Genomic DNA, 15,415 nt, shown 5'->3' with positions numbered 1-15,415 from the left:
TTAAATGCACGAACAGATTAAAATACCTCTTTGGGGTTCTTTATAGTGAGGAATGAACAGTAAAATACACTTTCGTGGTATTGGCCATAGTGTAAGCAGGATAATGCCTTTTGAGGTGTACATTATCAGAAATTCATTGACATTGCATCCACAAAATCCATTAATTTCTGATAACGAACACCTCATTGGGCATTATCCCTTATATAACGGATAATAGTTTGAAAATGAGATTAACGCAATAAAAAAAAAATAACATGTTAATTTAACTGTAATTAATTAGTCAATCAATTGCGATTAATGCGATAATTTGACACCCCTACGTTTTTGTAATTCATACTATAATTCACGATACTGCCATTCGTGAAAGGTGCTCTGGGTATGTTTTTACTTCACTATTCCTGTTTTATTGTGTCACCTCCATAGAAGTACCTAATCCCTCCCACCAGTGGATTCTTGTAGAGATTGCCTTCCAGATGTCCTCCAATCACTGATCCCCCTCAAATTTGAAAGTTTAGTTCCCTCCAACAACAGTCGAAAATGAAAGAAGATTAGATTATGAAGCATCTTAATTAAAGAACTCTTGAGTTGTTGCATGCACACCCCGCTGTGTTTGTGTCGGAGTCTACAGTAAACAAGATGCTATAAACAGGCGCAGTGATTTGTTTGTTTTCCTTATTAGAGGGAGACAGGGAAAGGGTTGTGACATGCTGGCTGCTCTCTCTAAATTAGACTGTAAAGAACCAATTAGTGCGGCACAGAACAGTTAAAGTTTTCATCCCCTCCTGTGCCAATCATCATAACACAATTTCAAATGATGAATTAAGTCCAATTGTAGGGACAATTAATGTAAGCTAAATGTAAAACTAGGTTGATGCTAGGGAAAGTTTTCTGAACAAACTTTGATCTGAGCGTCTGTGCTGGGATCCTTTGCTTGTACAGAAGAAAAAAAAAAAGACAGTAATAAAGAGAAAGTCACAGTTGAGGAGATCACATTCAAAGCCAGAATGACTTCATCTGCGATGAGGAGCCACAGGTCCAGGTAACCGAACAATTCCAATAGCAAACAGGCTATCCATCCACTCTGCAGCTCATTTACAACTCACAAAGGCTACAGATAAGAGACAGTGTGAAGTGAGCGTGCTACAGAGAGAGAGAGTTTGCAGAGTTGATAAAGGAAGGAAACACAAGACTATTCCATGAAGGAAAAGCTTAGAATGAAAGGGATCAACACTCGTAACCCCCAACAATCAACATGTGAGAAAAAAGCCACAGACAGACAAAGAAGCATTATTTGTGAAGGTCAGTCTGAAATTTCGTACACAACCCGAGTCCGAATTTAGAAGCCAAAGGAGAATTTGTCTTAGCTCAAAGGTATTTTCAAATAACAGCAAAAGTGTACTACTTTTCCACCACGACTATGAAAGCTGCCTCTACCTTGAAATGAAGATAATTCTTACTTATTCCTTTTCGTATTATTACAATAATTCTTTGATGAATACAATATTTTTAAATAAGAATATTTACTGATTAATATAAATGATTTGTCTGTGGATGTTTTGAAATTTGATTACATCAACGATATTAATGATCCTTTCTAACTCAAATCTGTTATTGTAGAGTATAAATATTTGATATTAAGTCCTGAACCGGATATTAATAATTCATGTAGAGAAATAGTATGGTCGAGTCGGGGTGAGATTATATAAGTTTGCTTCCTCCCACTCCCTTTCTAACGATCTAGATGTAATTCAATGTGATGTTTTTTTGTTTTTTTTCATGTATTATTCCTGATTGCGTGAAATAAACCATTTCATTCATTCATTCATTCATTCATTCAACTTTCAATGTTCCAGAACCATATGAAACATCACATGAGTTAAAGGTAGGAAGAGATTGTGACTTATTCAACCGTAGCCTCCCTTTGACAGGTGCAGATGTCTTTCTGAAGACGTTTATAGTACAAAATGAAGGTTTAATGTCAAAAACATCTCAAATACTGTATTTTCCTTACTATAGGGCACACCAGATTCTAAGGCATACTGTCTATTTTTGAACTTTTGTTGTATAAAAATGTGCACCAAGCTAAAAGGTGCATTAAGCAAGACAAAAGAGTCAGAGGTAAGTCCGTCAGACTTTACTAAACCCATTCACAGTAACTCTAGAACTGCTTTGCAACACGCTACACATTAGCCATGTTGAAGCTTTAGCATCTTCGCAATACCTGTAACTCATGACCTTGTCTCCAACACGTAAAAAAGACTGATACCTCTTAAACAAACTTTGCAAACAACTTTGTTAGTAGCATGTAAAAAAACAGAGACCGATGCCGCTACATGTTAGCCACATTAGCTATATCCCAGCCTTGTTTGCATCATATAGAAAAACAGTTACTGTGACTACGCTAATAGCCAATCTAGTTAGTAATATGTATAAAAAAAAATTAAAAAACACACACACAGTCCAACAGCACTACACATTATTTATGTTGGTGTATCCACAGTACCGGTAACTTCCAACACTGTTTGCAACACGTATAAAGAAAAAAAACAGGCACATACTGCTAAATCATTTGTCACTGGGAATATGCTAACTCCCAACCTTGTTAGTAACATGTTAAAGAAAAACATAGTCCAGTACCGCTACACGTAAACCATATTAGTGTATCTATAATAATTGTAACTCCCAACCTTATTTTCTACACATAGAAGAACAGGCTGATATCGCTAAAACAAATGTTACTGTGACTACACTAACTCCCAACCTTATTAGGAACGCGTAAAAAAAATGCTGGGTATGTCCGAATTCCTTCACTACTCATAGTTATATTCCCATCAAGTGCCCTAGAAAATTTAATTAAATAAATGTTCTAAAATGTGCAAAATTAACAAATTTCCCACCGCACTCCAAGTGAAGATCAAGTCTGCAGCCGCCAACTAACTTTAGTTCACAATGCTGCACATGAATTATTTTGCGCATGTATTATTCATCCACAGGGTTTTGATATTATATATTTAACTCCTGATGCAAGCAGGACCCCCACAACACAAGAGACTTCAGCATTGGTCTATATTTTATTCCACCATTTCATCATTGTAGTAAAAGACAAAGCGTAGAAAGTCCTGAAGTTTGGTAGAAGCTTTTTGAGCTTCATAAATCAAACTGACAGTTTTCAACCCTTAGATGTCACTTCTTTAAAGATTTGTTTTTTTGGATGACAAAAGACAACATAAAAAACCCCAAATAATGCTTAGTTAAACTTTTTAGATGAGTGTGACTTGGATGAATCTGTGTGTTTCAAAGGCAAAGGTAGTCCCTTTTTTATCATATTAAGTGTGTTTATAAAAGAGGAGAAGGGCCGGCTCCCCGCAGCACCGCCGAGCCGGCAGATGTTCTTGCTTAAAGGATCAAGCCTTCATCTTATGTAAATACCCGCGCTTTTGTTGTTATGTTGAACATACTGGAATGATGACCATTTAGCTCAAAGCCCAGTGCAGCCCTGTAAGTTGCGGGATTTCCTTTCTGGAGATCTGGATTCAAACCCCGCCTGAAATTGGTCCATTTTCACACTTGAGCTGTTGGAAGTGTTTTGTTTGATCTTTTTTTGAACAAATTTTTAAATTAATTGAATTTTTTCCATGTTTAAAAAAACTCTGAAGTTTCTCCCTAGGGGACATTCATCTGTATAAAAGTCTCTTTACTGGCTGGAAGATCCTCTCATTCCTCATATCAAGGGAGTGGACAGAAACAGCCTGATCAACAGGCCGACTCAACTATCTACCAACAGTGTGTTAGAACACACTGTCCAGTAATGACAGCACATGCTTATCATATCCACACAATGATCTTCAAGTTGTACATCACATAACATCTTGGAAAAGAACCTACGGGTAAAAAAAATATTGAAACTTTCCCTGGCTTCTTTCAAGCTGTATTAGTGTTACAGAGCTGCAGTCTTACTCTTCATAACCATAAATCCCTCCAGAAGTACAAATATTGAAAAAGAAGCAGCTCAAGGCAATTTGGTTGAACGCTGAAATGTCTGAGTGGTTACTTTGTTTATAACACTAAAATACAGCGTCTGTCAAAGCATGTCGGGAAAGCCACTTTTTTTATTATTATTTGGAAAAAACACCTGAAAAGTAAGAATATTGTGCCTAAAAAATAAGCAAATGAATTTGCTAAAATGAAGCTTTTAATTCTGTGCAAAAAAATTCAGCTATTTATCAAACTGACAGCTACTCGACACATTTTACACGTCACGCATAGAGAGCACATTAATGAGCGTTTAGAAAGATTTATGCATAAAAGAAGCTGTAGGACAACAAACAAGTGTTTATCAGTTTTTAATGTAAAGTTTATTATACATTTTTTTTAAAGAAGTCAAAGCTTGGCTACATTTCATAGCAACCTCCAAACACAAATCGGGGGACTTTAAAATATTTCCCAAGTGTGAAAAATGGTGAGAAACTGCAAGAATTACTGACAAGAATGTAATTTTAGAAGAACAGCTCCGATGATAATCCAAACAAAGAAGACGTGGAGACGTGTCATCGGCAAACTTGAACGCCAGCTTGTTTATTATAGTTTATATTAAACAGTGTTTATCTATATTAGATTTTCCCCCCTCTTAAATTCCATTTTATTTTTTCCATTTGTTGACCTTATGTAATTTGTGAATGTTTTCCGCCACCTATTTTGGGCTTTATTTGTTGTAATTTGAACCTTCATTTTATAAAGGAGCCTGTAAAGATAACTGCTTTTTAATGATTAAAACCCAAAATTCATTATACCCAACTTGTAAACAAACCATATTTCCTGACACTGTGTAAAAAAAAATATGCAGCAAGGAAAGTTTCTGAGTACACATCAAACCAAACTCCCATAATAACAGCAACACATACTCATAAATATTTTAGGGAAAATGTGATTAGATGCTAATAAATATTCAATTAAATTAGATTGTTAGATATTAGGTGTTAGCTTTACAATTTTTAGAGGTAATTCAATAATTAAATGCACATATACATTTGTAAGGCTGCTTCAGACTGATCAATAAAGATTTGTCTTTATAAAAAAAACGTATTATATATATATATATATATACAGTATATAATTCATACAGTCATGTGACTCTCATGGTTCGTCACAAAATGGCAACTCAAGACGTTTGTATGAAATTTTTGTATCCAAAGGAGGTGCTGTGCTGCTGAGGTGTATGTCCGCATAGCTGAGCCTCTTCCAGAGAGCGGAGGAGCGGGGGAGCGCGGATGGCGCTCTTCCGCCCTCTCTGCGAGTGAAGCACCTCCTTCTGTGTCCATGCCCCTGCATGGAGAAATGGCATCAGCTGACACAGACATCCTGATATGCTTATGAAAATAATCGCGGCGGATAACTATTATCTGGGGCAGGTGTTTATTATTTGATAAAGGAGGAAACACGCACGTTCCTGATTTTAAGGGACTAGAAACACTCCTCATCTGCGTCATAAAGTACGCTTTCGCGGCGGCTGCTGAACAGTCTTTTGTTCTTAATTCAAAGAGAAAAAAGTTTATGTTGAGCAATACTTCAATGTTTTTTATAAATGTTTTACAAAGCATGATCAGAAGTGTTTTTAATGACTATGGACTGGTACAGACATCCTTTGGCCACAGGGGCGGGGGGATTCTGTGTTTTCGCGGATTGTGCATATTCGCGGATGCCTCCCATCCCTAACCGCCACAAATAAGGGAGATATATATATATATATATATATATGTATGTATGTCACATATATACATACATACACATGTCATGTATACATACATACATACTACACACACATATATATACATACACATGTCATATATATACATATATACATACATACATACATACAAATGTCATGTATACATACATACATGCACACACATATATATATACTGTATATATATATTCTTGAGCATCTGTTGACCAATTCTTTTTTAATTAGGTTAAAATCAAAATATTTTGCATTTTTCATTCAGAGAGATTATTTGACCAAATGACAGAACAGTTATTTGAACAAAGTAGAAAATGTAAAAAATCTGGTTGTAAAGGTTTGCAGGGCTAAGGCAGCTGCAGAGAGGATTGTTTATGAAAGCAAAAGGATAAGACAAGGAAAGGGAAAAATGTCAATTTCAAGATTTGTTGCAACACCAAACAAATGGCTAAAACCGAAAGAGGCACGGAGTTGGAGATACTGGGGGTGCCAGCAGGGGGTTGCTAAAGAACAGGGAGTGAGTGTGACGCCCACGTCACAGTCTAAACAAGCAGACAACACAAGAAAAAGAAGGAGGCACAAGAACAAGTGAGAAGCCGGCAGGACTCGTGGCATTTATTTGGATACTTTATCATTTCTTACATAACTTGCAGGCATTTCAAGTATGCAGAAAAAATCTTGCCTGTTAGGCATTTATTAGATGTGACCATTTTAGGAAACCCTGTTATGGCTGTGACTCATTACAGCCACAAGTGACAACATCAACAAAACGTTGCTCAGAATTCTGGGGATCTTTTTGATGGAATTGAGTGGTTGTATTTATATATGTCACTGACAAAAATTACATTAAATTGATAAAGTTTTGATACATCAATGAAAACATTAAATCTGACTCCTTCATATAAGAATAATAATAAACATTTTTTATTCATAAAGCACTTAAATTGTTGAGCCAAAGTACTTTACAATGACAGAATAAATCATTTTTTAAAAATCTGATAAAAACAGATTATTATTACAAACGTTCCCTGTGATCTTTTAACTATGTGATTGTGCCATTTTTAGCCAAAATATTAATAAAAAAAAAACTGTAATTTGTAGGACACTGTTTCTGCAGAGCGGTGACAATTGGCAAGGAGCAACCCCACCCCCCTTTCCCCTTCCTCCTGCAGAAGGGGAGCAGGGACCTTAAGGCCCCACTCGGTGCATTTTCTATGTAGCAACTACAATCTTTTTTTAAATAGCATTTTTGTTTTCATCTGCTTCAAATTGACGATTTGAATAATTAGTAATTACTCAGAAATGCAATTTGGAGCTTCAATTTCTTAATATATGTTCTTAATCATCAGAAAAACACAAGAGCATGCAAAAAACACCAAAAACATTTTTTTGTATTGGCTTTTAACTACACAAAAGAAAAATCTGCTCCTCAAAAATTAGCTAACAATCAGCCCAACACTAACGATCAGTGCAATTTAATTAAATTAATTTAGAGAAAGGGCAAAGGACAGACAAGTGTAGTTTTCCTCCAGACAAATCACTAGGTGGAAAGGCAAGACCAAAATTATATTCAGAGATATGTCGCACACACAAAGCTTAATCAAGAGGCAGAGTTGATTGCAGGACAACAGAAGTAGAAGAATCTGGTGAAGCAAAGGGTGAACAGGATTCATGCTGTGGATGCTAGACTGTTCTTATATTTAAGTAAAACACGTATTTCCCAGTTTTTCTGTAGTCACCATGTCTTTTGTTGTAAATACAAATTTATTTGACAAATGGTGACATCAAATATTGGTTTGTCTTGATGTTGGATATTTCAGTGTGTTACGGCACATGGGAAATCTGGGTTTGGTTTTTAGGGCTTATTTCATGGCATTGACTGTATATGAGAACTGGACTGAGTGACTCCTCCCACCTTGCATTCCAAATAGGAAATAGCCGCTGGTCGCAAAGAGCTGAAATCCCATAAATTTCAATTCGGAAATAAACGGCTATTCCTCAGTCATTAAATTTGTCAGAATAACCATTGAGCTGATTTATCTTTTCATCATGTTCTTGCAAATCACAATTTTTTCATGATATTTTTGCTCCTGTACAAGTTATTTAAGGTATAAACTGACCAACCAGATGACTCAATAAAAGTAGGTGTGGAACGTTCGAAACATTTGACAGATTCTCCCAGCGGCGTACCGTCAGAGCCTGAAAATCCTTCAGTGAAGGCCTTAAATCTGTGTTGTGTTTGTTGCAGCTGTTTTTGCAGTGGGAGGAGACTTGCACATGCAGTTTGTTTTAACAATATGTGCAATTGTAGTGAATTCAGTCTATGTAAACTATCCATTTATGATAGAACTGCTCCATAAAATAATATTCATATCTAACAGGATGGTGTTAGAAACATAAAATAAGAAGGTTCTGCTCTGAAATGCACAGGCAACCATTGGATTCTCCTTATCCCACTTTCAGCCAGTGAAAGGGATCTAGCATGCTCACTTCTGATTGGAGAGAGTGGTTTCCATAGAAATGTAGACTAAGACTGATCTGGACCAATCACAGCTTACTGAGGATGTCTGGTTCCAACATTGAGACGGACATATCACAGGTAAAGTGGCAAGTGGATTGACTTCATTTGGTTGGAACATGAAATAAGTGACGTCCAGTTGTCTCATGGTCCTTTATCAAACCACTTCACACTACTGCCTTTGTAGCCACAAGGGATCCTGGGTCTGGGTCTCCCTATGGCGGTCCCTAGTTTGGATAAAATGCAGGGTCGAAAGGTGAACAACATACAATTAGATTGGACTGATAAAAGAGCAGAACTACTCAATACATTCTTGGAAATAGATCTGCCCAAACTTGGAGTCTACAAGAAAGATCAGTACTAACAGCAGTCGGTGACAAAGAAAAACAAAAAAAAAAAAACACATTGAGGTTACTTTCAAATGGACTGTTTTGTGGTAAAGCTGCTTTCTTTGTGACCTTGTAAGTAATATGATGAAAAAGAATCAAACTAAGAACCAATGCCAACTGATATGGATCAGTACTGAGCTTTTGAAGATATGAATACACACACACTTGTGTTATGGCTTTTGTAGCTTTGAGACAAAATTATTAGAAACTCACCACAGTATTAAATTGATGTTCTCTACATTATAACTTATCCATCCTTTAGAGTCGAATTTACTTTAATTTATAGCGGCACCAATTACGTCTAGGTGCTCATGTGGCCGAAGCCATTTTTGCTTCATCTTGTGAAAAGAGAACTCTTTTTCCAACAGTAATAAACATTTGGTCTAATTCGACTGTCTTGCCATCAAAGGCACCCAAAGCCATCTGCCACCTTGCTCTGCTCCACGCCACTTAGAGCGGAATCATTGCTTGCTTATCATTTATTCCAGGACGGCGAATAGACCTGATTTTAAATTCCCATTACTGCAGTCTTTTCATGCAGCGTGTAGAATCCAATATACATCTGCAATATTCATGGAATTCACCATGACACTTGCAAAATACCTGATTTATTGTGAAAGGGCATTACAATAAATAAATAAAGAAATATAGGTAGAGGCAAGGACTCACATTACAAGGCAAAAGTGAATTTCAGGATAAAAGGAACAGACTGGTTTCTGCATCTGTGTTTTTAATCAGGCAACAGTCCCAGTCTGATATTTTCAGACTCGATGAAAAATATAACACAACCGCAATGTGTCTGCACACTGCATTTCTGTCATCATCCAGCTAGAAGTAATACGTTCACAGGAATGAAATGTTCCTCTGTGAAAATGAAAAAATAGTTTGAAAGAAAATAATTTACTTTGTTTTATTTTAATAAGTTTTAGTAGTCAATATATATGTGTGTGCGCATATTTATGTTGGTACAAATAATAAAACAAAAAACTGAACCTACAACGTTGTGATAGAGTTGAGGTCAGGACTGTTGATAGGTCATTCCATCCTCTTAAAACCAAACCGGTTCTGCTGTGTTTTTGTAGGATACAGTTTGATCCAACTGTATATGTTGTCGGCTCTGGCACAAACAGGCCTGATGATGAAGGGTAGCCCTATGAGACCATGGACACCCTGTTCCAGGATATCACGGCACAAAGCAGTCAGCCATGGGGTCCTGCAAACCATTAATAATGTCATAGAACAACCAGCTACTACCTTCTTCAGCCACCAGAGAGAGCGCTCACCAGAGATTTGAGCTCACCACCTGCCTTCACCTGGACTCATCATTGTCACCTGTTTCCAATCATCTCATCACCTCCTCAGTATATAGTCTGGCTCCACACTGTCACTCTCTGCGAAGTATTGTTTGTGCCACCCTGCCTGCAACACTGAGCACCTAGACCTAGACCTAGACCTAGACCTAGACCTAGACCTAGACCTAGACCTAGACCACTCTGATTGCCTGTCTGCCGCCTGCCCTGATCCTCGCCTGGACTCTGACTACTCTTCTCTCTCATCTCGGATGATCCCAAGCCCGTGTATGACCTCTGCCTGTCTGACCCTGCTTAGTCTTGTGGACTTTTAGCTCTGCTGCATGTGGAACCAGCTGTCTGCCTGTTTGTGACAAAAAAGATTTGTAGAAGTCAATCTATAGTACCCAAGTGTGGTTAGGGTGAAATGTTGTTTTTTTTTCTCTCTAGATCTTCATTTTATAGACAGTTGGTGACATCCCATAATACATTGGATTTGGTTTTCAGTAAGAAAAAAACTACTTCAACTCAATCTAAATGTCAGAAAAAGGAGTATTTAAACACTTTGTGATTTTGTAAGTTCTCCCACTAAGAAACCATGGAGAGGTCTGAAACTTTCATCATAACTGCATCTCAACCGTCAGAGACATAGTCAACAAAATATCTGGAAATCACAATGTATGATTTTTTTTAAATAATTTATTTGTATTCTACTGTTAAAAGTATTTGAACACCTGAGGAAATCAGTGTAAATATTTGGTACAGTAGCTTTTGTTTTGCGATTACACAGGTCAAACATTTCCCGTAGTTTTTCACCAGGTTTGTTCACACTGCAGGAGAGATTTTGGCCCAATCTCCCACACAGATCTCCTCTAGATCAGTCAGGTTTCTAGGGTGTTGCTGAGAACGAGTTTGAGCTCCCCTAAAGTTTTTCTTTGGGGATTAGGTCTGGACACTGGCTAGACCACTCCAGAACCTTTGACATGTTTCTTGCAGAGCCACTCCTTAGTTCTCCTGGCTGTGTCAAAGATCCAGTCACGACCCATCTTTAGTGTGTGGCAAGGAGGTTGTTCTCCAAAATGTCACAATACATGGCCCCGGTCATCCTCTACTTATACAGTGCAGTCATTCTGTCCCATGTATGGAAAAACAGTCCCATAGCATGATGGTACCACCCCCATGTTTCACAGTAGAGATTGTGTTCTCTGAATAGTACTCATCATTCTTCTTCTTCCCAATTAGTGGAATAAAGACCAGAAAGTTCTATTTTGTTCACATTTGACCACATGACTTTCTCCCATAATTCCTCTGGATCATCCAAATGGTCATTGTCGAACTTAAGACGGGTCTGGACATGTGCTGATCTTAAGCAGGGGAACCTTCCGTGCCATAAATGATTCCAAACCATGATGTTTTAGTGTATTACCAACAGTAACCTTGGAAATGGTGATCCCAGCTCTTGTCAGATCATCGACCAACTCCTCCTGTGTAGTTCTGGGCTGATTCGTCACCATTCTTAGACCCCAATCTTGCATGAAATCTTGCATGGTCAGACAGTCATGTTTAGCTTCTTCTATTTTCTAATAATTGGTCCAACAGTGGGATTTTTTTTCAACAAGCTGCTTGGCAATTGCCCTGTAGCCTTTTTGTCGTTGGTGTCTTTGGACAGCTCTTTGGTCTTGGTCATGTTAGTAGTTGAAGTGTTGCTGATTGCATGGGGTGGACAGGTGTCTTTATGCAGCTAACCACCTCAAACAAGTGTCTCTAATTTAGGATAATAAGTGGAGTGGACAATTTAAAGGCCTTTGAGGGTCCGAATTCTAGCTCATAGACAAAAGTAGTTCAAATACTAATTTGCAACATTACCAAACAAATAAATTATATATTTTTTTATTAACCAAACTATGTAGTCCCTATTTTTTTTTTTTTTAGATTTTTAGAAAAAACAAAAACTTGAAGTTTTTATTCACAGGCAATATGCTACCTCATCCACTGCAATAGACCTACAAGATAACGTTAGTTTTTCTGAAAAAATGTGGTAAATCTTTTATGAGCACATGGTACATATTCTGCTCTGCTTCTCGTTCCCCGAATGCATGACCCTTACAAATGTGGCACCATTTAAAAGGGACATGAGCAGACTTCCAAATGTTTGAGCTCTTCTGCCAAAAAACCTTGTGGCAACAGAAAAATTATTTGCCAAACACAAAGTTTCTTTCTAGTGATGAGTTTAGTTACCCAAAGACCTTTTATATTACTAGTTGTAATTCAGTGTTTGTACATTTGTTTGAAGGGGAATCAAATACATGTGAGCCTTTTTATTTTATAGTTATATAATAGTTTTATTTGTTGAGTTGAAATTAACCACGGTGAAGTTTGAAAAAGTGCCTCTTTTTTCCAAATTAATTCTGTTTGCTGACATTATTTTGGGACTTTGAGAGTGGGAGTGACAGAATGTGCCTTTCTGGACTCCCCTGGCACAGTACGGCACAACTGCCTTTATTAAGAAGGTAATGAAAATGTACTAAAAGAAAATTAGAATTTTTGCAAAGGAGCAAATCATAATATGATGGAGTATTAACAATAGTTGATCAGAAACACACTGCAGGACAATGTGAAAGCACAAATCCTGCATGCAAAGCAAGAGAATGTGAGTCAATGAAAAAACATCAGCTCTTTCAGCTGTCTGACTAATGAATTATTCATGCTTTTTGGAAAAATTTTACCAGCAGCTATTGTTACATTCAAAATATGTAAAATGGTTTCAAACAAAAACATCTCACGCAACAATGGAGTGCAGCTGGAGGACCCAAACACAGAACTCAGGAGGCAAACAGCTGACTAATTAGCTATTTTTTTAACTGAAAAATTATAAAAATAGATGCTGCAAAAGTTAAGCAATTTAGAGACACAATCAAATGACTGATCGTGAGAATCAACAAGCATTTTGTGAAGAGAGGCTGAAGCTGATTATATACTGCAGGGAAAATCGTGACTAATTGAAGGCAGCTGTGTTGATTAAGAATGAAACCCTCAAGCAGGAAGTAAAACTCTAAAATTCAAAGGAGAAACGAACTTACAAAATAAAATATATTTAAGACAAAAAACAACCTTACAGTGGCTGTTTGTTTTTTGTGTTGTTTGTGTTTACTCTATTTTTACCTCTACAGTCTGTTTAGATACAAAAATATGATTGTATTTGTCAATCGGGGTATTTTATTGTGATAAATTGATTATATTTTGATAATAAACTGGATATTCTTGCTGAAACTTCCTGCCAGAATTGACGCGGATCACTCATGGCTCACGCAAAAAATAGACCAGAGAACCGCAGCGCTTTGCTTCTGGTCAAAACTACACCAAAGGTTATAACAATGGCAGCGAATGGAAGCAGCCTCCATTCCACGCCACTTGCAGTACTTCCTCATTTCTGTGAACCAGACGTAAGAAAACTGGACTGAGTGACTTTCCTCTGGTTTAAACCAGATAAAGCTAATTTAGTAAATTATTTCAAAATAATTAGAGTTTGTTATCTACTGGGGTTTTTAGGCTAATTTAAAATTTAGCTTCAATTTTAGCAACAGGCTAACATTTTTGACCATTTAGTTTACTAGGGAATGTTATGCTAATTTGGAGTTTAGCTAATATTTTAGCAAAATGCTGATGTTTTCAGCTAATTTGTTATCCACTGAAGTTTTTTATAGATAGATATACTTTAATAATCTCAAAGGAATTTATTGAACTAACTAGTGTAAAAGACAGAGAACAGCAGACATGCAGCTGCTCACGCAGGTGAGTAGCTAAGCTAGCATTTTTTTATTTTTATTTTTTGCTAATTTGGTCTCTAAACAGGTTTTTAATTCTAATTTGGAGTTTAGATATTTTAGCAATATGCTAACATTTTTCTCTAATTTGTTATCCACATGGGGCTTTTAGGCTAATTTAGAGTTTAACTTTTATTTTAGCAACATACTAACATTTTTGGCTGATTGATCTAGTGAAGAATTTTATGCTAATTTGTAGTTCAGCTAGTAATTAAGCAACAAGCTAGCTTTTTCTGTAATTTGGCCTCTGCTAAAGGTAAAAACGTTAATAAAATTTTGAGNNNGCTGGAAAATGGGTCATTTCCCCAATCGCTTGAGCTTACCTTTGAGTGAGCCAATTTGCCATTTTCAATTATTAAAGGCAGCACATGTTTCCTTTCAAAACGTCTGTGGCTCAGATCAGCGTGCGCGCGGCCCTGCACAGACAAAACCGACTCTGTGTGCAGATCTGAAAGTGAAGCTGGTGAATGAAATGAGATGTTGATGTGACACAGCATTCAAAGAGAAATGATGCAACCAGACCTCATCTGCTGAGACACCCACTTCTCTCCAACCCTCCTCTATCCTTACTGGTTACTAAACAGTCAATGAGTAATTGGCTTTCTCATGGCGAAGAGTTGTCCAATCTAAATGGTAATTTGTGAGGCTTGGCGGTTTTATGTTTGTTTACCGGATAACAGTTACTCTCTGAAAAAAAAAGCTTTATTATGAGAAAGCCTAATGTCATGGGACAATACGAGGTCTCAACCACTTCATGTGACAAAAACCATGTAGGCCAAGATGCATCAAATGTCATCATCCCACAAAGAGAATAGACTCTACATTAAAATATGCTCCAATACTTCCATTTATCAGTGACTTGATCCACAGGCAGAGTGCACCGCCTCTTTTTTCTAAATCTATGTCCACAGATATACATTTTCATTCCGCTTGCATTAGCTCTGATGGATGTGACCTGTCCAAAGTGCCAGCCTGCCTATCAGCAAACACACACCGCGGAGAAGACCACCTCACACTCAGTGGATGACAAACTGACGGTGTAGAAGACACATTTCTCATCATATTTCATGTTTACATTTGTTTCTTTTTTTATGTAGGATCATGTAGACAGATTACACGTGTTGTGGAGGGAAGCCATTTTCTCCATTTCTGACCTTGCGCAGTGGTACCATCCAACACCATGTTAAATCTTCCCTTTTATGGGCTTTGACAGCAGAAGATGGACCGTGCAGGCAGCACAGTGTGTGTAAAGGAGTGAAAATAATTTAACGCTGATGATGATTTCTATGGGTATGGCTTTAAAGTCGTTTTTGGAATTCATTTTGGAAGTCAATATCGGTGTTGTGAATTCTTAAATAATTAAGGTTGGAATTATATTGGGTCACCTCTTTGTTTTAGCACAAGTAATTTTGAATTTTGTTGAACCTGGATAAACAAAGACATAAATATAGTCTATATTGGGAAATTCAGAAGTTGATTTTTTCTTGCATATACCAGAAATATTTTGGATTGTCATGTAACTATATATATATATATATAATTATAAATAGTTTATATATATATAAATAATTATAATATTTATATTAATAGTTTATATATATATATAGTTATAATATTTATATAAATAGTTTATATATATATGTAGTTATAATATTTAC

Source organism: Oryzias melastigma, linkage group LG15 (assembly GCF_002922805.2).
Source record: "Oryzias melastigma strain HK-1 linkage group LG15, ASM292280v2, whole genome shotgun sequence".
NCBI lineage: Eukaryota > Metazoa > Chordata > Actinopteri > Beloniformes > Adrianichthyidae > Oryzias > Oryzias melastigma.
The sequence above is the reverse complement of the archived record's forward strand: the minus strand, read 5'-3'. Positions refer to the sequence as shown.